Source organism: Oncorhynchus kisutch, linkage group LG1 (genome assembly GCF_002021735.2).
Source record: "Oncorhynchus kisutch isolate 150728-3 linkage group LG1, Okis_V2, whole genome shotgun sequence".
In the NCBI taxonomy this organism is placed as follows: domain Eukaryota; kingdom Metazoa; phylum Chordata; class Actinopteri; order Salmoniformes; family Salmonidae; genus Oncorhynchus; species Oncorhynchus kisutch.
The window spans coordinates 7,022,025-7,044,099 of record NC_034174.2 but is presented as its reverse complement, the minus strand read 5'-3'; the positions used below and the strand labels follow the sequence as shown (position 1 = coordinate 7,044,099).

Here is a 22,075-nt window from a genome sequence, read left to right as displayed (position 1 = left end):
AGAGAGAGAGAGAGAAAGACAGAGAGAGAGAGAGACTGATGTGTTCCCCATCCCCTTTCCTCTCCCCCTCCCATGTTTGAAAAACAGTGCACTATACTAAAGTAATAGGGTGCCATTTGGAAAACATTAAATTCTGGCTAAAATAGAGACCCACAAAAAAAATTTGGACCAAAAGTCACCAACATCAATACTGTATCCTCCAGTCAGTGTTGAATGTGCTGATTTATCGGTTTGTGCCGTCTTGCCAACTCCTATGGCAATACATCTGAAACCAGGCTACTAAAATACTATGATAATCAGTGGGAAGATCAGCCAGTCTTAATGACTAATAATAACTGTATTATAAAGAACAAGCTAAGACACTGGTGTATCTTATTTGGGGGGAGGGGGGGGCGTTCTTGTTAGATACTGGTAAATATGGCCTATATAAGGGTTTATTGGGGGGGGGGGGGGGGCAGCCTTCTTGTTAGATACTGGTAAAGATGGCCTATATAAGGGCTTATTGGGGGGGGGCAGCCTTCTTGTTAGATACTGGTAAAGATGGCCTATATAAGGGCTTATTGAGGGGGGCAGCCTTCTTGTTAGATACTGGTAAAGATGGCCTATATAAGGGCTTATTGAGGGGGACAGCCTTCTTGTTAAATACTGGTAAAGATGGCCTATATAAGGGCTTATTGGGGGGGGGGGGGGCAGCCTTCTTGTTAGATACTGGTAAAGATGGCCTATATAAGGGCTTATTGGGGGGGGCAGCCTTCTTGTTAGATACTGGTAAAGATGGCCTATATAAGGGCTTATTGGGGGGGGGCAGCCTTCTTGTTAGATACTGGTAAAGATGGCCTATATAAGGGCTTATTGGGGGGGTCAGCCTTCTTGTTAGATACTGGTAAAGATGGCCTATATAAGGGCTTATTGAGGGGGGCAGCCTTCTTGTTAGATACTGGTAAAGATGGCCTATATAAGGGCTTATTGAGGGGACAGCCTTCTTGTTAAATACTGGTAAAGATGGCCTATATAAGGGCTTATTGGGGGGGGCAGCCTTCTTGTTAGATACTGGTAAAGATGGCCTATATAAGGGCTTATTGGGGGGGGGGGCAGCCTTCTTGTTAGATACTGGTAAAGATGGCCTATATAAGGGCTTATTGGGGGGGGGGCAGCCTTCTTGTTAGATACTGGTAAAGATGGCCTATATAAGGGCTTATTGGGGGGGGGGGGGGCAGCCTTCTTGTTAGATACTGGTAAAGATGGCCTATATAAGGGCTTATTGGGGGGGGCAGCCTTCTTGTTAGATACTGGTAAAGATGGCCTATATAAGGGCTTATTGGGGGGGGCAGCCTTCTTGTTAGATACTGGTAAAGATGGCCTATATAAGGGCTTATTGGGGGGGGGGGCAGCCTTCTTGTTAGATACTGGTAAAGATGGGCTATATAAGGGCTTATTGGGGGGGGGCAGCCTTCTTGTTAGATACTGGTAAAGATGGCCTATATAAGGGCTTATTGGGGGGGGGCAGCCTTCTTGTTAGATACTGGTAAAGATGGCCTATATAAGGGTTTATTGGGGGGGGGCAGCCTTCTTGTTAGATACTGGTAAAGATGGCCTATATAAGGGTTTATTGGGGGGGGGCAGCCTTCTTGTTAGATACTGGTAAAGATGGCCTATATAAGGGTTTATTGGGGGGGGGGCAGCCTTCTTGTTAGATACTGGTAAAGATGGCCTATATAAGGGCTTATTGGGGGGGGGCAGCCTTCTTGTTAGATACTGGTAAAGATGGCCTATATAAGGGCTTATTGGGGGGGGGCAGCCTTCTTGTTAGATACTGGTAAAGATGGCCTATATAAGAGCTTATTGGGGGGGGGGGGCAGCCTTCTTGTTAGATACTGGTAAAGATGGCCTATATAAGGGCTTATTGGGGGGGGGGGGCAGCCTTCTTGTTAGATACTGGTAAAGATGGCCTATATAAGGGCTTATGGGGGGGGGGGGCAGCCTTCTTGTTAGATACTGGTAAAGATGGCCTATATAAGGGCTTATTGGGGGGGGGCAGCCTTCTTGTTAGATACTGGTAAAGATGGCCTATATAAGGGCTTATTGGGGGGGTCAGCCTTCTTGTTAGATACTGGTAAAGATGGCCTATATAAGGGCTTATTGAGGGGGGCAGCCTTCTTGTTAGATACTGGTAAAGATGGCCTATATAAGGGCTTATTGAGGGGGACAGCCTTCTTGTTAAATACTGGTAAAGATGGCCTATATAAGGGCTTATTGGGGGGGGCAGCCTTCTTGTTAGATACTGGTAAAGATGGCCTATATAAGGGCTTATTGGGGGGGGGGGGCAGCCTTCTTGTTAGATACTGGTAAAGATAGCCTATATAAGGGCTTATTGGTGGGGGGGGGCAGCCTTCTTGTTAGATACTGGTAAAGATGGCCTATATAAGGGCTTATTGGGGGGGGGGCAGCCTTCTTGTTAGATACTGGTAAAGATGGCCTATATAAGGGCTTATTGGGGGGGGGGCAGCCTTCTTGTTAGATACTGGTAAAGATGGCCTATATAAGGGCTTATTGGGGGGGGCAGCCTTCTTGTTAGATACTGGTAAAGATGGCCTATATAAGGGCTTATTGGGGGGGGGCAGCCTTCTTGTTAGATACTGGTAAAGATGGCCTATATAAGGGCTTATTGGGGGGGGGGGGCAGCCTTCTTGTTAGATACTGGTAAAGATGGGCTATATAAGGGCTTATTGGGGGGGGGCAGCCTTCTTGTTAGATACTGGTAAAGATGGCCTATATAAGGGCTTATTGGGGGGGGGCAGCCTTCTTGTTAGATACTGGTAAATATGGCCTATATAAGGGCTTATTGGGGGGGGGGCAGCCTTCTTGTTAGATACTGGTAAAGATGGCCTATATAAGGGCTTATTGAGGGGGACAGCCTTCTTGTTAAATACTGGTAAAGATGGCCTATATAAGGGCTTATTGGGGGGGGGCAGCCTTCTTGTTAGATACTGGTAAAGATGGCCTATATAAGGGCTTATTGGGGGGGGGCAGCCTTCTTGTTAGATACTGGTAAAGATGGCCTATATAAGGGCTTATTGGGGGGGGGCAGCCTTCTTGTTAGATACTGGTAAAGATGGCCTATATAAGGGCTTATTGGGGGGGGGGCAGCCTTCTTGTTAGATACTGGTAAAGATGGCCTATATAAGGGCTTATTGGGGGGGGCAGCCTTCTTGTTAGATACTGGTAAAGATGGCCTATATAAGGGCTTATTGGGGGGGGGCAGCCTTCTTGTTAGATACTGGTAAAGATGGCCTATATAAGGGCTTTTGGGGGGGGGGGGGCAGCCTTCTTGTTAGATACTGGTAAAGATGGGCTATATAAGGGCTTATTGGGGGGGGGGCAGCCTTCTTGTTAGATACTGGTAAAGTTGGCCTATATAAGGGCTTATTGGGGGGGGGGCAGCCTTCTTGTTAGATACTGGTAAAGATGGCCTATATAAGGGCTTATTGGGGGGGGGGCAGCCTTCTTGTTAGATACTGGTAAAGATGGCCTATATAAGGGCTTATTGGGGGGGGCAGCCTTCTTGTTAGATACTGGTAAAGATGGCCTATATAAGGGCTTATTGGGGGGGGGCAGCCTTCTTGTTAGATACTGGTAAAGATGGCCTATATAAGAGCTTATTGGGGGGGGGGGGCAGCCTTCTTGTTAGATACTGGTAAAGATGGCCTATATAAGGGCTTATTGGGGGGGGGGGCAGCCTTCTTGTTAGATACTGGTAAAGATGGCCTATATAAGGGCTTATTGGGGGGGGGGGGCAGCCTTCTTGTTAGATACTGGTAAAGATGGCCTATATAAGGGCTTATTGGGGGGGGGGCAGCCTTCTTGTTAGATACTGGTAAAGATGGCCTATATAAGGGCTTATTGGGGGGGTCAGCCTTCTTGTTAGATACTGGTAAAGATGGCCTATATAAGGGCTTATTGAGGGGGGCAGCCTTCTTGTTAGATACTGGTAAAGATGGCCTATATAAGGGCTTATTGAGGGGGACAGCCTTCTTGTTAAATACTGGTAAAGATGGCCTATATAAGGGCTTATTGGGGGGGGCAGCCTTCTTGTTAGATACTGGTAAAGATGGCCTATATAAGGGCTTATTGGGGGGGGGGGCAGCCTTCTTGTTAGATACTGGTAAAGATAGCCTATATAAGGGCTTATTGGTGGGGGGGGGCAGCCTTCTTGTTAGATACTGGTAAAGATGGCCTATATAAGGGCTTATTGGGGGGGGGGCAGCCTTCTTGTTAGATACTGGTAAAGATGGCCTATATAAGGGCTTATTGGGGGGGGGGGCAGCCTTCTTGTTAGATACTGGTAAAGATGGCCTATATAAGGGCTTATTGGGGGGGGCAGCCTTCTTGTTAGATACTGGTAAAGATGGCCTATATAAGGGCTTATTGGGGGGGGGCAGCCTTCTTGTTAGATACTGGTAAAGATGGCCTATATAAGGGCTTATTGGGGGGGGGGGGCAGCCTTCTTGTTAGATACTGGTAAAGATGGGCTATATAAGGGCTTATTGGGGGGGGGCAGCCTTCTTGTTAGATACTGGTAAAGATGGCCTATATAAGGGCTTATTGGGGGGGGCAGCCTTCTTGTTAGATACTGGTAAATATGGCCTATATAAGGGCTTATTGGGGGGGGGGCAGCCTTCTTGTTAGATACTGGTAAAGATGGCCTATATAAGGGCTTATTGAGGGGGACAGCCTTCTTGTTAAATACTGGTAAAGATGGCCTATATAAGGGCTTATTGGGGGGGGGCAGCCTTCTTGTTAGATACTGGTAAAGATGGCCTATATAAGGGCTTATTGGGGGGGGGCAGCCTTCTTGTTAGATACTGGTAAAGATGGCCTATATAAGGGCTTATTGGGGGGGGGCAGCCTTCTTGTTAGATACTGGTAAAGATGGCCTATATAAGGGCTTATTGGGGGGGGGGCAGCCTTCTTGTTAGATACTGGTAAAGATGGCCTATATAAGGGCTTATTGGGGGGGGCAGCCTTCTTGTTAGATACTGGTAAAGATGGCCTATATAAGGGCTTATTGGGGGGGGCAGCCTTCTTGTTAGATACTGGTAAAGATGGCCTATATAAGGGCTTTTGGGGGGGGGGGGGGGCAGCCTTCTTGTTAGATACTGGTAAAGATGGGCTATATAAGGGCTTATTGGGGGGGGGGCAGCCTTCTTGTTAGATACTGGTAAAGTTGGCCTATATAAGGGCTTATTGGGGGGGGGGGCAGCCTTCTTGTTAGATACTGGTAAAGATGGCCTATATAAGGGCTTATTGGGGGGGGGGGCAGCCTTCTTGTTAGATACTGGTAAAGATGGCCTATATAAGGGCTTATTGGGGGGGGCAGCCTTCTTGTTAGATACTGGTAAAGATGGCCTATATAAGGGCTTATTGGGGGGGGGCAGCCTTCTTGTTAGATACTGGTAAAGATGGCCTATATAAGAGCTTATTGGGGGGGGGGGGCAGCCTTCTTGTTAGATACTGGTAAAGATGGCCTATATAAGGGCTTATTGGGGGGGGGCAGCCTTCTTGTTAGATACTGGTAAAGATGGCCTATATAAGGGCTTATTGGGGGGGGGGGGCAGCCTTCTTGTTAGATACTGGTAAAGATGGCCTATATAAGGGCTTATTGGGGGGGGGGCAGCCTTCTTGTTAGATACTGGTAATGATGGCCTATATAAGGGCTTATTGGGGGGGTCAGCCTTCTTGTTAGATACTGGTAAAGATGGCCTATATAAGGGCTTATTGAGGGGGGCAGCCTTCTTGTTAGATACTGGTAAAGATGGCCTATATAAGGGCTTATTGAGGGGGACAGCCTTCTTGTTAAATACTGGTAAAGATGGCCTATATAAGGGCTTATTGGGGGGGCAGCCTTCTTGTTAGATACTGGTAAAGATGGCCTATATAAGGGCTTATTGGGGGGGGGGCAGCCTTCTTGTTAGATACTGGTAAAGATAGCCTATATAAGGGCTTATTGGGGGGGGGGGCAGCCTTCTTGTTAGATACTGGTAAAGATGGCCTATATAAGGGCTTATTGGGGGGGGGGGGCAGCCTTCTTGTTAGATACTGGTAAAGATGGCCTATATAAGGGCTTATTGGGGGGGGGCAGCCTTCTTGTTAGATACTGGTAAAGATGGCCTATATAAGGGCTTATTGGGGGGGGGCAGCCTTCATGTTAGATACTGGTAAAGATGGCCTATATAAGGGCTTATTGGGGGGGGGGGCAGCCTTCTTGTTAGATACTGGTAAAGATGGGCTATATAAGGGCTTATTGGGGGGGGGGGCAGCCTTCTTGTTAGATACTGGTAAAGATGGCCTATATAAGGGATTATTGGGGGGGGGCAGCCTTCTTGTTAGATACTGGTAAATATGGCCTATATAAGGGCTTATTGGGGGGGGGGCAGCCTTCTTGTTAGATACTGGTAAAGATGGCCTATATAAGGGCTTATTGAGGGGGACAGCCTTCTTGTTAAATACTGGTAAAGATGGCCTATATAAGGGCTTATTGGGGGGGGCAGCCTTCTTGTTAGATACTGGTAAAGATGGCCTATATAAGGGCTTATTGGGGGGGGGGGCAGCCTTCTTGTTAGATACTGGTAAAGATAGCCTATATAAGGGCTTATTGGGGGGGGGGCAGCCTTCTTGTTAGATACTGGTAAAGATGGCCTATATAAGGGCTTATTGGGGGGGGGGCAGCCTTCTTGTTAGATACTGGTAAAGATGGCCTATATAAGGGCTTATTGGGGGGGGCAGCCTTCTTGTTAGATACTGGTAAAGATGGCCTATATAAGGGCTTATTGGGGGGGGGCAGCCTTCTTGTTAGATACTGGTAAAGATGGCCTATATAAGGGCTTTTGGGGGGGGGGGGGGGGCAGCCTTCTTGTTAGATACTGGTAAAGATGGGCTATATAAGGGCTTATTGGGGGGGGGCAGCCTTCTTGTTAGATACTGGTAAAGATGGCCTATATAAGGGCTTATTGGGGGGGGCAGCCTTCTTGTTAGATACTGGTAAAGTTGGCCTATATAAGGGCTTATTGGGGGGGGGGGGCAGCCTTCTTGTTAGATACTGGTAAAGATGGCCTATATAAGGGTTTATTGGGGGGGGCAGCCTTCTTGTTAGATACTGGTAAAGATGGCCTATATAAGGGCTTATTGGGGGGGGCAGCCTTCTTGTTAGATACTGGTAAAGATGGCCTATATAAGGGCTTATTGGGGGGGGGGGCAGCCTTCTTGTTAGATACTGGTAAAGATGGCCTATATAAGGGCTTATTGGGGGGGGCAGCCTTCTTGTTAGATACTGGTAAAGATGGCCTATATAAGGGCTTATTGGGGGGGGCAGCCTTCTTGTTAGATACTGGTAAAGATGGCCTATATAAGAGCTTATTGGGGGGGGGGGCAGCCTTCTTGTTAGATACTGGTAAAGATGGCCTATATAAGGGCTTATTGGGGGGGGGGCAGCCTTCTTGTTAGATACTGGTAAAGATGGCCTATATAAGGGCTTATTGGGGGGGGGGGCAGCCTTCTTGTTAGATACTGGTAAAGATGGCCTATATAAGGGCTTATTGAGGGGGACAGCCTTCTTGTTAAATACTGGTAAAGATGGCCTATATAAGGACTTATTGTGGGGGGGGGCAGCCTTCTTGTTAGATACTGGTAAAGATGGCCTATATAAGGGCTTATTGGGGGGGGGCAGCCTTCTTGTTAGATACTGGTAAAGATGGCCTATATAAGGGCTTATTGGGGGGGGGCTTCTTGCTAGATACTGGTAAAGATGGCCTATATAAGGGATAATGGGGGGGGCAGCCTTCTTGTTAGATACTGGTAAAGATGGACCTATATCAGGGCTTATTGGGGGGGGGGCAGCCTTCTTGTTAGATACTGGTAAAGATGGGCTATATAAGGGCTTATTGGGGGGGGGCAGCCTTCTTGTTAGATACTGGTAAAGATGGCCTATATAAGGGCTTATTGGGGGGGGGCAGCCTTCTTGTTAGATACTGGTAAAGTTGGCCTATATAAGGGCTTATTGGGGGGGGGGGGGGGCAGCCTTCTTGTTAGATACTGGTAAAGATGGCCTATATAAGGGTTTATTGGGGGGGGCAGCCTTCTTGTTAGATACTGGTAAAGATGGCCTATATAAGGGCTTATTGGGGGGGGGCAGCCTTCTTGTTAGATACTGGTAAAGATGGCCTATATAAGGGCTTATTGGGGGGGGGCAGCCTTCTTGTTAGATACTGGTAAAGATGGCCTATATAAGGGCTTATTGGGGGGGGGCAGCCTTCTTGTTAGATACTGGTAAAGATGGCCTATATAAGGGCTTATTGGGGGGGGCAGCCTTCTTGTTAGATACTGGTAAAGATGGCCTATATAAGAGCTTATTGGGGGGGGGCAGCCTTCTTGTTAGATACTGGTAAAGATGGCCTATATAAGGGCTTATTGGGGGGGGGGCAGCCTTCTTGTTAGATACTGGTAAAGATGGCCTATATAAGGGCTTATTGGGGGGGGGGCAGCCTTCTTGTTAGATACTGGTAAAGATGGCCTATATAAGGGCTTATTGAGGGGGACAGCCTTCTTGTTAAATACTGGTAAAGATGGCCTATATAAGGGCTTATTGGGGGGGGGGGCAGCCTTCTTGTTAGATACTGGTAAAGATGGCCTATATAAGGGCTTATTGGGGGGGGGGCTTCTTGCTAGATACTGGTAAAGATGGCCTATATAAGGGATAATGGGGGGGGGCAGCCTTCTTGTTAGATACTGATAAAGATGGACCTATATAAGGGCTTATTGGGGGGGGGGCAGCCTTCTTGTTAGATACTGGTAAAGATGGCCTATATAAGGGCTTATTGGGGGGGGGCAGCCTTCTTGTTAGATACTGGTAAAGATGGCCTATATAAGGGCTTATTGGGGGGGGCAGCCTTCTTGTTAGATACTGGTAAAGATGGCCTATATAAGGGCTTATTGGGGGCGGCACCCTTCTTGTTAGATACTGGTAAAGATGGCCTATATAAGGGCTTATTGAGGGGGGCAGCCTTCTTGTTAGATACTGGTAAAGATGGCCTATATAAGGGCTTATTGAGGGGGACAGCCTTCTTGTTAAATACTGGTAAAGATGGCCTATATAAGGGCTTATTGGGGGGGGCAGCCTTCTTGTTTGATACTGGTAAAGATGGCCTATAAAAGGGCTTATTGGGGGGGGGGCAGCCTTCTTGTTAGATACTGGTAAAGATGGCCTATATAAGGGCTTATTGGGGGGGGGCAGCCTTCTTGTTAGATACTGGTAAAGATGGCCTATATAAGGGCTTATTGGGGGGGGCAGCCTTCTTGTTAGATACTGGTAAAGATGGCCTATATAAGGGCTTATTGGGGGGGGGGCAGCCTTCTTGTTAGATACTGGTAAAGATGGCCTATATAAGGGCTTATTGGGGGGGGGGGCGCAGCCTTCTTGTTAGATACTGGTAAAGATGGGCTATATAAGGGCTTATTGGGGGGGGGCAGCCTTCTTGTAGATACTGGTAAAGATGGCCTATATAAGGGCTTATTGGGGGGGGGCAGCCTTCTTGTTAGATACTGGTAAAGTTGGCCTATATAAGGGCTTATTGGGGGGGGGCAGCCTTCTTGTTAGATACTGGTAAAGATGGCCTATATAAGGGTTTATTGGGGGGGGGCAGCCTTCTTGTTAGATACTGGTAAAGATGGCCTATATAAGGGCTTATTGGGGGGGGGCAGCCTTCTTGTTAGATACTGGTAAAGATGGCCTATATAAGGGCTTATTGGGGGGGGGGGGGCAGCCTTCTTGTTAGATACTGGTAAAGATGGCCTATATAAGGGCTTATTGGGGGGGGGGCAGCCTTCTTGTTAGATACTGGTAAAGATGGCCTATATAAGGGCTTATTGGCGAGGGGCAGCCTTCTTGTTAGATACTGGTAAAGATGGCCTATATAAGGGCTTATTGGTGGGGGCAGCCTTCTTGTTAGATACTGGTAAAGATGGCCTATATAAGGGCTTATTGGGGGGGGGCAGCCTTCTTGTTAGATACTGGTAAAGATGGCCTATATAAGGGCTTATTGAGGGGGACAACCTTCTTGTTAAATACTGGTAAAGATGGCCTATATAAGGGCTTATTGGGGGGGGCAGCCTTCTTGTTAGATACTGGTAAAGATGGCCTATATAAAAGCTTATTGGGGGGGGGGCAGCCTTCTTGTTAGATACTGGTAAAGATGGCCTATATAAGGGCTTATTGGGGGGGGGCAGCCTTCTTGTTAGATACTGGTAAAGATGGCCTATATAAGGGCTTATTGGGGGGGGGGGCAGCCTTCTTGTTAGATACTGGTAAAGATGGCCTATATAAGGGCTTATTGGGGGGGGGCAGCCTTCTTGTTAGATACTGGTAAAGATGGCCTATATAAGGGCTTATTGGGGGGGGCAGCCTTCTTGTTAGATACTGGTAAAGATGGCCTATATAAGGGCTTATTGGGGGGGGCAGCCTTCTTGTTAGATACTGGTAAAGATGGCCTATATAAGGGCTTATTGGGGGGGGGGCAGCCTTCTTGTTAGATACTGGTAAAGATGGCCTATATAAGGGCTTATTGGGGGGGGGGGGGCAGCCTTCTTGTTAGATACTGGTAAAGATGGGCTATATAAGGGCTTATTGGGGGGGGGCAGCCTTCTTGTTAGATACTGGTAAAGATGGCCTATATAAGGGCTTATTGGGGGGGGGCAGCCTTCTTGTTAGATACTGGTAAAGTTGGCCTATATAAGGGCTTATTGGGGGGGGGGGGCAGCCTTCTTGTTAGATACTGGTAAAGATGGCCTATATAAGGGTTTATTGGGGGGGGGGGCAGCCTTCTTGTTAGATACTGGTAAAGATGGCCTATATAAGGGCTTATTGGGGGGGGGGGCAGCCTTCTTGTTAGATACTGGTAAAGATGGCCTATATAAGGGCTTATTGGGGGGGGCAGCCTTCTTGTTAGATACTGGTAAAGATGGCCTATATAAGGGCTTATTGGGGGGGGGGGCAGCCTTCTTGTTAGATACTGGTAAAGATGGCCTATATAAGGGCTTATTGGGGGGGGGCAGCCTTCTTGTTAGATACTGGTAAAGATGGCCTATATAAGGGCTTATTGGGGGGGGGGGGGCAGCCTTCTTGTTAGATACTGGTAAAGATGGGCTATATAAGGGCTTATTGGGGGGGGGCAGCCTTCTTGTTAGATACTGGTAAAGATGGCCTATATAAGGGCTTATTGGGGGGGGGCAGCCTTCTTGTTAGATACTGGTAAAGTTGGCCTATATAAGGGCTTATTGGGGGGGGGGCAGCCTTCTTGTTAGATACTGGTAAAGATGGCCTATATAAGGGTTTATTGGGGGGGGGGCAGCCTTCTTGTTAGATACTGGTAAAGATGGCCTATATAAGGGCTTATTGGGGGGGGGGGCAGCCTTCTTGTTAGATACTGGTAAAGATGGCCTATATAAGGGCTTATTGGGGGGGGGGGGCAGCCTTCTTGTTAGATACTGGTAAAGATGGCCTATATAAGGGCTTATTGGGGGGGGGGCAGCCTTCTTGTTAGATACTGGTAAAGATGGCCTATATAAGGGCTTATTGGGGGGGGGGCAGCCTTCTTGTTAGATACTGGTAAAGATGGCCTATATAAGGGCTTATTGGGGGGGGGGGCAGCCTTCTTGTTAGATACTGGTAAAGATGGCCTATATAAGGGCTTATTGGGGGGGGCAGCCTTCTTGTTAGATACTGGTAAAGATGGCCTATATAAGGGCTTATTGGGGGGGGCAGCCCTTCTTGTTAGATACTGGTAAAGATGGCCTATATAAGGGCTTATTGGGGGGTAGCCTTTTAATTTTACCTTTATTTTACCTTTATTTAAACTTTATTTAACCTTTATTTAACGAGGCAAATCAGTTAAGAACAAATTCTTATTTTCAATGACGGTCTAGGAACAGTGGGTTAACTGCCTTGTTCAGGGGCAGAACAACAGATTTTTTGTACCTTGTCAGCTCAGGGATTCGATCTTGCAAACCTTTCGGTTACTAGTCCAACGCTCTAACTACTAGGCTACCTGCCGCGTCCCTCCCAATAAGCCCTTATATATATAGGCCATCTTTACCAGTATTTCCTAGTGCACTACTTTTGACCAGGGCCCGTAGGGAAGAGGGTGCACTACTTTGACCAGGGCCCATAGGGAAGAGGGTGCACTACTTTAGACCAGGGCCCATAGGGATGATGGTGCACTACTTTAGACCAGGGCCCCATAGGGAAGAGGGTGCACTACTTTTGACTAGGGCCCATAGGGAAGAGGGTGCACTACTTTAGACCAGGGCCCATAGGGAAGAGGGTGCACTACTTTTGACCAGGGCCCATAGAACTCTGGCCAAAGGTAGTGCACTATGTAGGGAAGAGGGTGCCATTTGGGACACTCCTCCTTGATTACAGTATGTGGTAAATGTAGCACCATTTAACTTGAACTGTGTGTGAGCTGTTATCTTTCTGGATCCCCTTCAAAACAGTGAGGTAAATTAAGCCGAGTAATAAAACACGACACAATTTTGGCCTCGATTTGGCTGTCCCTTTTTTTTGAGATCGGAGACAAAATCCCCATGTCGTTGTCACGTTCGTCATAACGAGGAGACCAAGGCGCAGAGTGATAAGAACACATACTTCTTTTAATGAAGAATAAAACACTGAACAAACTATACAAAACAAACATGACGCTATGAGACACGAGTACTGACAGGCAACTAAACTTAGACAATAACCCACAAACTATCCAAGGAATATGGCTACCCAAATATGCTCCCCAATCAGAGACAACGATAAACAGCTGCCTCTGATTGAGAACCAATCTAGGCAACCATAGACATATAAACCCCTAGACTAGAAACCCCATAAACATCCAAAAACCCTAGACAGGACAAAAACTACACAAACCACCCTTGTCACACCCTGACCTAACCAAAATAATAAAGAAAACATAGATAACTAAGGTCAGGGCGTGACAGTCGTTGCCTACTCACGGCGCAGTCCGTCCCCGAAGCTTGTTTAATGTGAGCTGGACAGAGACGCAATCTGAGGGATACCGATCCAGGCTTTGAGCCTTCCCAGGCGTTCCAAATATTTTCAAACATGTTTGTTTTTATTGGCACAAAATCTGCAATTCTCTTTTAGTGTGAGATGTACGTCGGCAAGTTTTTGAGAACAGTGATGAGCAATAGCCAATGAGAGCTCGCCGGAGAAGCCAGTGAGATGATGCGGTACCGCTCACAGAAATCTGATTTAATTACTAGTATTCCTAATTGGTATGGTATCCCATCACCCAGAATGTGTAGACTCTCGAGCAGCAGTGATGACTACCACTAGTATGTAGTTCACAATAAATTTTATTCAATTCAAAATGTGTCGGCTAGATATTTCAACTCTGTATGACTGAACATATTTGCTTCAACACCTGCATTGCTTGCTGTTTGGGGTTTTAGGCTGGGTTTCTGTACAGCACTTTGAGATATCAGCTGATGTACGAAGGGCTATATAAATACATTTGATTTGATTTGATTTCTGAGGCTGCTTTGAGCCACAGCTCGTTTTAGATCTTATCACATCGTCACATCATTGTTTTCATAAGACACTGTGGTATGGAGAATCCTCACGACCAAGTGATGAATCTTGTATTGTGGGAGCCCGTACTGCGCCACATCGTTTAGCAACACTATGCTGGCATGACAAACAACTACAGAAAAGTCGGTCGTTTAATGTGAGATGTTGACCACGCGGCTCGCGCACGTCTGTGTAGACGGGCACTAAAATAGAACGTGGTACTATTTGTGACGCTTGATGCGCCTCTCCCATCTCCTCATTGGTTTTTAGGAGCATATACCCACGTGGGTGATTGAAAGATGAACTGAGGTTCACACTCCAGTCCAGTTGGTGGTGGTAATGCACCTTAAAGTTGGTTGTCAACCACCATATAAAGTCCAAACAAGAAGAAGAAGAAGAAGCCTGAAGGAGGAGAGATTACTAGAAAAACAAACTTGACCCTTTTATCTGTGGATTAATTGTCAGAGTAAAGGACCTTCCGTATTTCAGGTAAAATAACAACCCAGTGTTCATATCCGAGGGCTAAATTGCCATGAATGTTTACTTATCGACCTGTCCCCAAATTAATAAAAACTCAGCAAAAAAATATTTGTATGAACATAACAAGATTCAACAACTTAGACAAACTGAACAAGTTCCAGACATGTGACTAACAGAAATGGAATAATGTGTCCCTGAACAAAGGGGGGGGGGTCGAAATCAAAAGTAACAGTCAGTATCTGGTGTGGCCACCAGCTGCATTAAGAGCTGCAGTGCATCTCCTCATGAACTGCACCAGATTTGCCAGTTCTTGCTGTGAGATGTTACACCATTCTTCCACCAAGGCACCTGCACCATCCCAGGCAAAAGATGTGGGATACCAGAGAATCTGTGCCTTCCTTAAAAAGGGTTTTGGGGATAACCCATTGTTTTACGTCTGAACACTGAGGGACTAGTGCTGCGTAGGAATGACATCCCCTAATGTAAGTCAATGGGGATATTGCAGACGTATGTGGACACCCCTTCAAATGAGTAGATTTGGCTATTTCAGCCACACCTGTTGCTGACAGGTGTATAAAAATCAAGCACACCGCCATGCAATCTCCATAGACAAACATTGGCAGTAGAATGGCCCGTACTGAATAGCTCAGTGACTTTCAACGTGGCACTGTCATTGGATGCCACCTTTGCAACTAGTCAGTTACTAAAATGTCTGCCCTGCTAGAGCTGCCCCGTTTAAGCGTAAGTGCTGTTACTGTGAAGTGGAAACCTCTTGGAGCAACAACGGCTCAGCCACGAAGTGGTAGGCCACACAACCTCACAAAACAGGACCGCCGATTGCTGAAGAGCGTAGTGCGTAAAAATAGTCTGTCCTTGGTCACTCACTACCGAGTTCCAAACTGCCTCCTGAAAGCAACGTCAGCACAATAACTGTTTGTCTGGAGCTTCATGAAATGGGTTTCCATGGCCGAGCAGCTTCACACAAGCCTAAGATCACCATGCGCAATGCCAAGCGTCAGCTGAAAGGTGTAAAGCTCACCACCACTGGACTCTGGAGCAGGGGAAAACACGTTCTCTGGAGTGATGAATCACACTTCCATATGGACCACTTCCATATCGATGCCCATGACGAGCTTACTTTTGACCATGTAGTGTACTTCACGGCTTTGACCCAGTTCAATTTAATGTTAGTGACCACTATGCAGTTCTGCGACGTGTCAACCACAGAACTAGAATGAGATTCTATACTGAACAAAAATATACACTCAACATTCAACAATTTCAATGATTTTATTTTAGATCATGTAAGGAAATCAGTCAAATGAAATTAATTAATTTGGCCCTAATCTATGGATTTCACATGACTGGGCAGGGGCGCAGCCATGGGTGGGCTTGAGAGGACATAGGTCCACCCACTTGGGAGCCAGGCCCAACCAATCAGAATGAGTTTTTCCCCACAAAAGGCCTTTATTACAGACATAAATACTCCTCAGCACCCACACCCTGCTCTTCAGACGATCCCACAGTTGAAGAAGCCAGATGTGAAGGTTATGGGTTGGCATGGTTACACGTGGTCTGCCTGTTGGACGTACTCCCAAATGTTCTAAAATGACGTTGGAGGCGGCTTATGGTAGAGAAATTAACATTAAATTCCCTGGCAACAGCTCGTGGACATTCCAGCAGTCAGCATTCCAACTACAATGCATCCCTCAACACTTGAGATATCTGTGGCATCGGGTTGTGACAGAACTGCACATTTTAGAGTGCCCTTTTATTGTCCCCAGCACAAGGTGCATCTGTGTAATGATCACATTGGTTAATCAGCTTCTTGATTTGACACATTTGTCAAAGGTGGAAGGATTATCTTGGCAAATGAGAAATGCTCATTAACAGGGATGTAAACAAATTTGCGTACAACATTTTTGAGAAATAAACTTTTTTTGTGTGTATGGAACATTTCTGAGATCTTTTATTTCAGCTCATGAAACATGGGACCAACACATGACACGTTGCATTTATTCCATGAGGTATATAACAGAAGTTGTTTGGAATGTGAATACAGTCAAATGAATGGCAACTAGCCCCAGATAAATAACGTTTTGAGGCCTCATTGTACAAACACCGGTGCAGTGCACGAACAATCGTGACACTTCTGCATCTCCCTTGTCCATCTGTCTGACTAGCAGAAGCTCAGCCATGGTAATTATTATTATTATTAATGAATTATTAACTTTAAATGGTTTCTGAAGACGTCCAGTAATTCACTCAATAAATCAGACCCCTTTCAGAGAACCTACTCTGTTTCAAGTAGTAATATTTTCACTTCTACTTTCCTTTCAGATAATAAAGTTGAAGCCCAGCCATTAAATCATCAACGGTGCTTCAAGTGTTTCCCACACCTTTTACTAGCTTTCAGTCAGACAAACAAACAAACAAACAAACAAGACAAATCCATAGTGATTCACTATTTACAACACTACAACATAGGCAAACTGTAGCAAGTATTGACAAGAAGAAGATGAAGGGAGGAATAGCAAAAGAGAGAACGAAAGAAAGAGAGAACAGAGAGAGAAAGAAAGAGAAATCGAGCTAACAGAAAGAAAGAACAGAGAGAAAGCCCTGTGGCAGCAAGCGTCCTCAGACTCCTCACCACTGATGCAGAGACTGAGGGAACACAGGCTCTCCTCGCAGGTCTCGGGGCTCTCCAGCTCCCCCAGGGAGGGGGACGTCCTCCCCCTCTCTCCCCCTCTCTTCCTCGGGGACATCTGCCTCACTATCTTCAGCACCCGGTTTACTCTGTCCATCCTGTTGTCTTATCCTGGAACTAATCCTCCGTTCGTTCACTCTGATCTCCACAAACCGCTTCCCCCCCAACACAGTTCCCAGTACAACTCCTCCTGGTCCAATAGCGGTACACTTGTGTAATGTCACATTAGCTGAGAAAAATGCAGGCTACGGCAGTATTGAAATACATCAGGGATTGAAGAGAGGAGGGTGGCAGCGAGTGGCATGCTGCCTGGTTGTTTCCCCTCTGGTTGCAAACTGGAAAGTCTGTCTCTCTCTCCCTTTCTCTCTCTCTCTCTCTCTCTCTCTCTCCTCCCCCCTCCTTTCCTCCTTCTCTTCCCATCTCCTCTTTAATCTCTCTCATTACATACAATATCTCTTTAAAATGAGTTAATCATTCACTGTTTAACTTGAGTAAGAATCAGAAGTTAACCTCGGTCCAGAAGGGGAATCACCCCCACTGCTACACAACCAGAGAGATGTGAGATGATGATGATGATACTGAGGTAATAGTACACAACATAATAACTTCAGTTCCCAGACTGCGGCTGGGGTTAGTCAGTGGCTATTTCAATAGCTCCATGGGGTACTTAGGCAAAAGAAAAATGACTCAACTTCAAAAAGAGAGAAAACGTCGCAACCATGCTGTGACCAATTTAACAGACAATGAAAAGCAGTACTACAATTACCAGGATGAAGAGTAAAAAAGGAGGTTCACCTGGACACTTTTATGTTGATTTATTGTTGAGGGTCGTTCCATCTAAAAATATATTAAAAAAAGCCCAAGAAAAAGATAATTTCTACACCCACCATGTCAGATAGTTCTGAAGTCGTTTCTGTTAGAAACAGATAAGTTTAGCACTGCACCCAAATTGGTCATTTTAATTTATAGGATTCTATATAATATAAAATATAATATTCAATAACTATAGTACCTAACATCTGATTTGGACCAAATGTTTTTCAAAAAATTGGTTCGACATAAGGAATCCAAATAAAATGGTCAAAAAGCTGCACCAATCCCACAACTGGTAGACAAAACATTAAGAACACCTGCTCTATCCATGACATAGACTGACCAGGTGAATCCAGGTGAAAGCTATGATCCCTTAATTGATGTCACCTGTTAAATCCACTTCAAATCCGTGGAGATGAAGGGGAGGAGACAGGATAAAGAAGGACTTTTAACCCTTGAGACATTGAATGGCACACATACACAATCCGAGGGTGAATGGACAAGACAAAAGATTGAAGTACCTTTGAACAGGGTATGGTAGTAGGTGCCAGGGGCACCGGTTTGTGTCGAGAACTGCAACACTGCAGGGTTTTCACGGTCAACAGTTTCCCGTGTGTATCAAGAATGGTCCACCACCCAAAGGACATCCAGCCAACTTGACACAACAGTGGGAAGTATTGGGAGTCAACATGGGCCAGCATCCCTGTGGAATGCTTTCGACACCTTGTTGAGTCTATGGCCTGACGAATTGAGACTGTTCCGAGGGCAAGAGGGGGGGGGGTGCAAGTCAATATTAGGAAGGTGTTCTTAATGTTTTGAACACTCAGTATATAATGTCAGTTCTCTAAGTCTGACCAGTAAGTAGTATGGAGCTGCAGCTCTGAGTATTGTTTCATTATCCTATACATCCTGATATTACAGGTTCTGACCACTAGATGGTGCTGTTCCTGCTTAAAGGGATAGTTCACCCAAATGACATATGGGTTTCTTAGCCTGTAAGCAGTCTGTGGGAATACATTTCCATGGATTCCTCGTCTTCCTCATTGTTAGAAAAATATATATGTTTGTCCAGATCGAATGTTAGATACTATATTTATTGATTATTATATGAATCCTATTAATTAACGATAGCCAATTTGGGTGCAATCAATTAGCTCAGATCAAATTATATTTAAACAAAATAATATTTCAGGAATGCTAATCTTATCCGTTTCTAACTACAAAACTGATTTCAGAACAATTAGAGATGATGGGTGTCTTGCTGAAATGACTTGGAACGACCCGCGAGGCATCTTTATAAACCCTTGTGTGTCTTGCTGAAATGACAAGGAACGACCCGCGAGGCATCTTAATGACTTGGAACGACCCGCGATGCATCTTTATAAACCCTTGTGTGGCTTGCTGAAATGACTTGGAACGACCCGCGAGGCATCTTAATGACTTGGAACGACCCGCGAGGCATCTTTATAAAACCTTGTGTGGCTTGCTGAAATCACTTGGAACGACCCGCGAGGCATCTTAATGACTTGGAACGACCCGCGAGGCATCTTTATAAACTCTTGAGTTTCTCATCCATTTGCTTCCAACCGTCATAAATAAATTAACTAAAAATGAAACTATGACGGCTGCAGGGGTGATGATGATGATTCTGCTGCTGCAGGGGCGACAACTACAACGATGACTACGACACTCAGTGAGTCGTGACTTTCTGATTATGACTCTGTAGGATTTACCAGACAATTTTACACAATCCTATTATTGCAGATTACACAACATTAATCTTTTGTAATTCCCTTGTTTTAACCACATCTCCCTGGAAATGCCGTCTATCCTTCAGTCTCCCAGAATTACCACACGACTTGTCCCTGTTTCACGCTGCTTTCCTCTGAGTCCCACCCACACAGTGAGACAGGCAGAGGGAAAGAATGGAGGTAAAAGTGAGGAGAGGAAGAGAAAGAGGAAGAGAAAGACCGAGAGAGTCAGTCAAGAGGGAAACGCGTGGAGGTAAAAGTGGAGATGGAGTTTTGTATCTAAGTACTTTGCTTTAAAGCTTCCATTAGCTGTTATCGTCTTGTATGTCTGAAGGGTAGAAAGCCTACCACCCACAGAGGATTGTCTCTTTAATCCTGTGGATACTAGAACACACACATACAGTTTTAAAAAGGTTCTAAGAACTCTCCAAAGTTTCACCGGCTGATAAAGGCTAGCTGATTATAGAAGTATAAAGGGGGCGATAATTCAATACTGTATATATCTTGTTTGCGTGTAGCTAGCTAGTGCAATACAATACTGGATGTCCTAGAAAGATACGATACAGGAATGATACGTTTTAAGTTTTAAACGATTTGGTTTAATTAGAGAACCAAATCGATGTGATTCGGTTTGATGCAATACGATTCGATACACTAACATGTGTTGCATAAACATACATTTTCCATTCTAAATTCAAATCTGCTGCCGCATGAGCTGGGCCTCTCTGAGCTGGGCCTCTCTGAGCTGGGCCTCGCTGAGCTGGGCCTCGCTGAGCTGGGCCTCTCTGAGCTGAGCCTCTCTGAGCTGGGCCTCTCTGAGCTGGGCCTCTCTGATCCTCGCTGAGCTGGATCTATTTGAGCTGGGCCTCTCTGAGCTGGATCTATCTGAGCTGGGCCTCGCTGAGCTGGATCTATTTGAGCTGGGCCTCTCTGAGCTGGGCCTCTCTGAGCTGGGCCTCTCTGAGCTGGTGGGCCTCTCTGAGCTGGTGGGCCTCTCTGAGCTGGTGGGCCTCTCTGAGCTGGTGGCCCTCTCTGAGCTGGTGGCCCTCTCTGAGCTGGTGGCCCTCTCTGAGCTGGTGGGCCTCTCTGAGCTGGTGGGCCTCTCTGAGCTGGTGGGCCTCACTGAGCTGGTGGGCCTCACTGAGCTGGATCTATCTGAGCTGGGCCTCTCTGAGCTTCGCTGAGCTGGGCCTCGCTGAGCTTAAACTACTAACACACACAGCTCAGACACCCATGACATGTCACCAGAGGTCTGTTTAAACGACTAACACACACAGCTCAGACACCCATGAATAGCCCATAAGACATGCCACCAGAGGTCTCTTCACAATCCCCAAGTCCAGAACAGACTATGGGAGGTGCACAGTACTACATAGAGCCATGACTACATGGAACTCTATTCCACATCAGGTAACTGATGCAGCAGTAGAATCAGACTTTAAAAAAAACAGAGAAAAATACACCTTATGGAACAGCGGAGACTGTGAAGAAGCATTCATAATGTTATATGATGTACTGTTTTATATTTTGTGTGATGTAAGTGCCTTAATGTGTTTGTACCCCAGGAAGAGTAGCTGCTTCCATGGCAGGAACTAATAGGGATCCATAATAAACCCCGGGAAGAGTAGCTGCTGCCTTGGCAAGAACTAATGGGGATCCATACTAAACCCCAGGAAGAGTAGCTGCTGCCTTGGCAAGAACTAATGGGGATCCATAATAAACCTCAGGAAGAGTAGCAGCTGCCTTGGCAGGAACTAATGGGGATCCATAATAAACCCCAGGAAGAGTAGCTGCTGCCTTGACAGGAACTAATGGGGATCCATACTAAACCCCAGGAAGAGAAGCTGCTGCCTTGGCAGGAACTAATGGGGATCCATAATAAACCCCAGGAAGAGTAGCTGCTGCCTTGACAGGAACTAATGGGGATCCATAATAAACCCCAGGAAGAGAAGCTGCTGCCTTGGCAGGAACTAATGGGGATCCATAATAAACCCCAGGAAGAGCAGCTGCTGCCTTGGCAGGTACTAATGGGGATCCATAATAAACCCCAGGAAGAGTAGCTGCTGCCTTGGCAATAGCTAATGGGAATCCTTAATAAATACAGTAACTATATAGACACCTGATCTTTTAAATGTTTTTATCTTAATTTAACTAGGCAAGTCAGTTAAGAACAAATTCTTATTTTCAATGACGGCCTAGGAACAGTGGGTTTACTGCCTTGTTCAGGGGCAGAACGACAGATTTTGTACCTTGTCAGCTCAGGGATTTGATCTTGCAATCACAGAGCTGTCATTAACTGTCATTAACTGTCATTAACTGTCATTTCTGCGGGTTGAAGAGTTTCAGCTCGTAATGTATCAATATTGATCGCTTGTAAAAAATTAGCGATGACATAGCCAATGAGGATATGACTATTTGGATTTCTCCTCAAAATCAAAATGGACACTTTGACTGGATGGATCTCCCCTTCTTCTCTTGCTTGGACCATGCAGTGTACCTCACAAAAGTGATTGCTGTCCTCATTATGAAATTATCAACTTTTTAAAAATTACCACACACACACACACACACATACAGGTCTTTTTTTTTTAAGTTGACAATTTCATTGATTGTTTAATGCAAAACTACCAAAACTACTGCTGATGGTGAACCTGAACAATCCAAATCCAAATCTATTGTTTTCCCCGTTCAGTAGGT

General features: G+C 46.0%; 1 pseudogene; it reads left to right on the top strand.

Annotated features, from left to right (window-relative positions):
- Positions 1–20,562, top strand: part of LOC116375833 (trichohyalin-like) — a 23,691-nt pseudogene extending 3,129 nt beyond the window's left edge.
- The last annotated feature ends 1,513 nt before the right edge of the window (positions 20,563–22,075 follow it).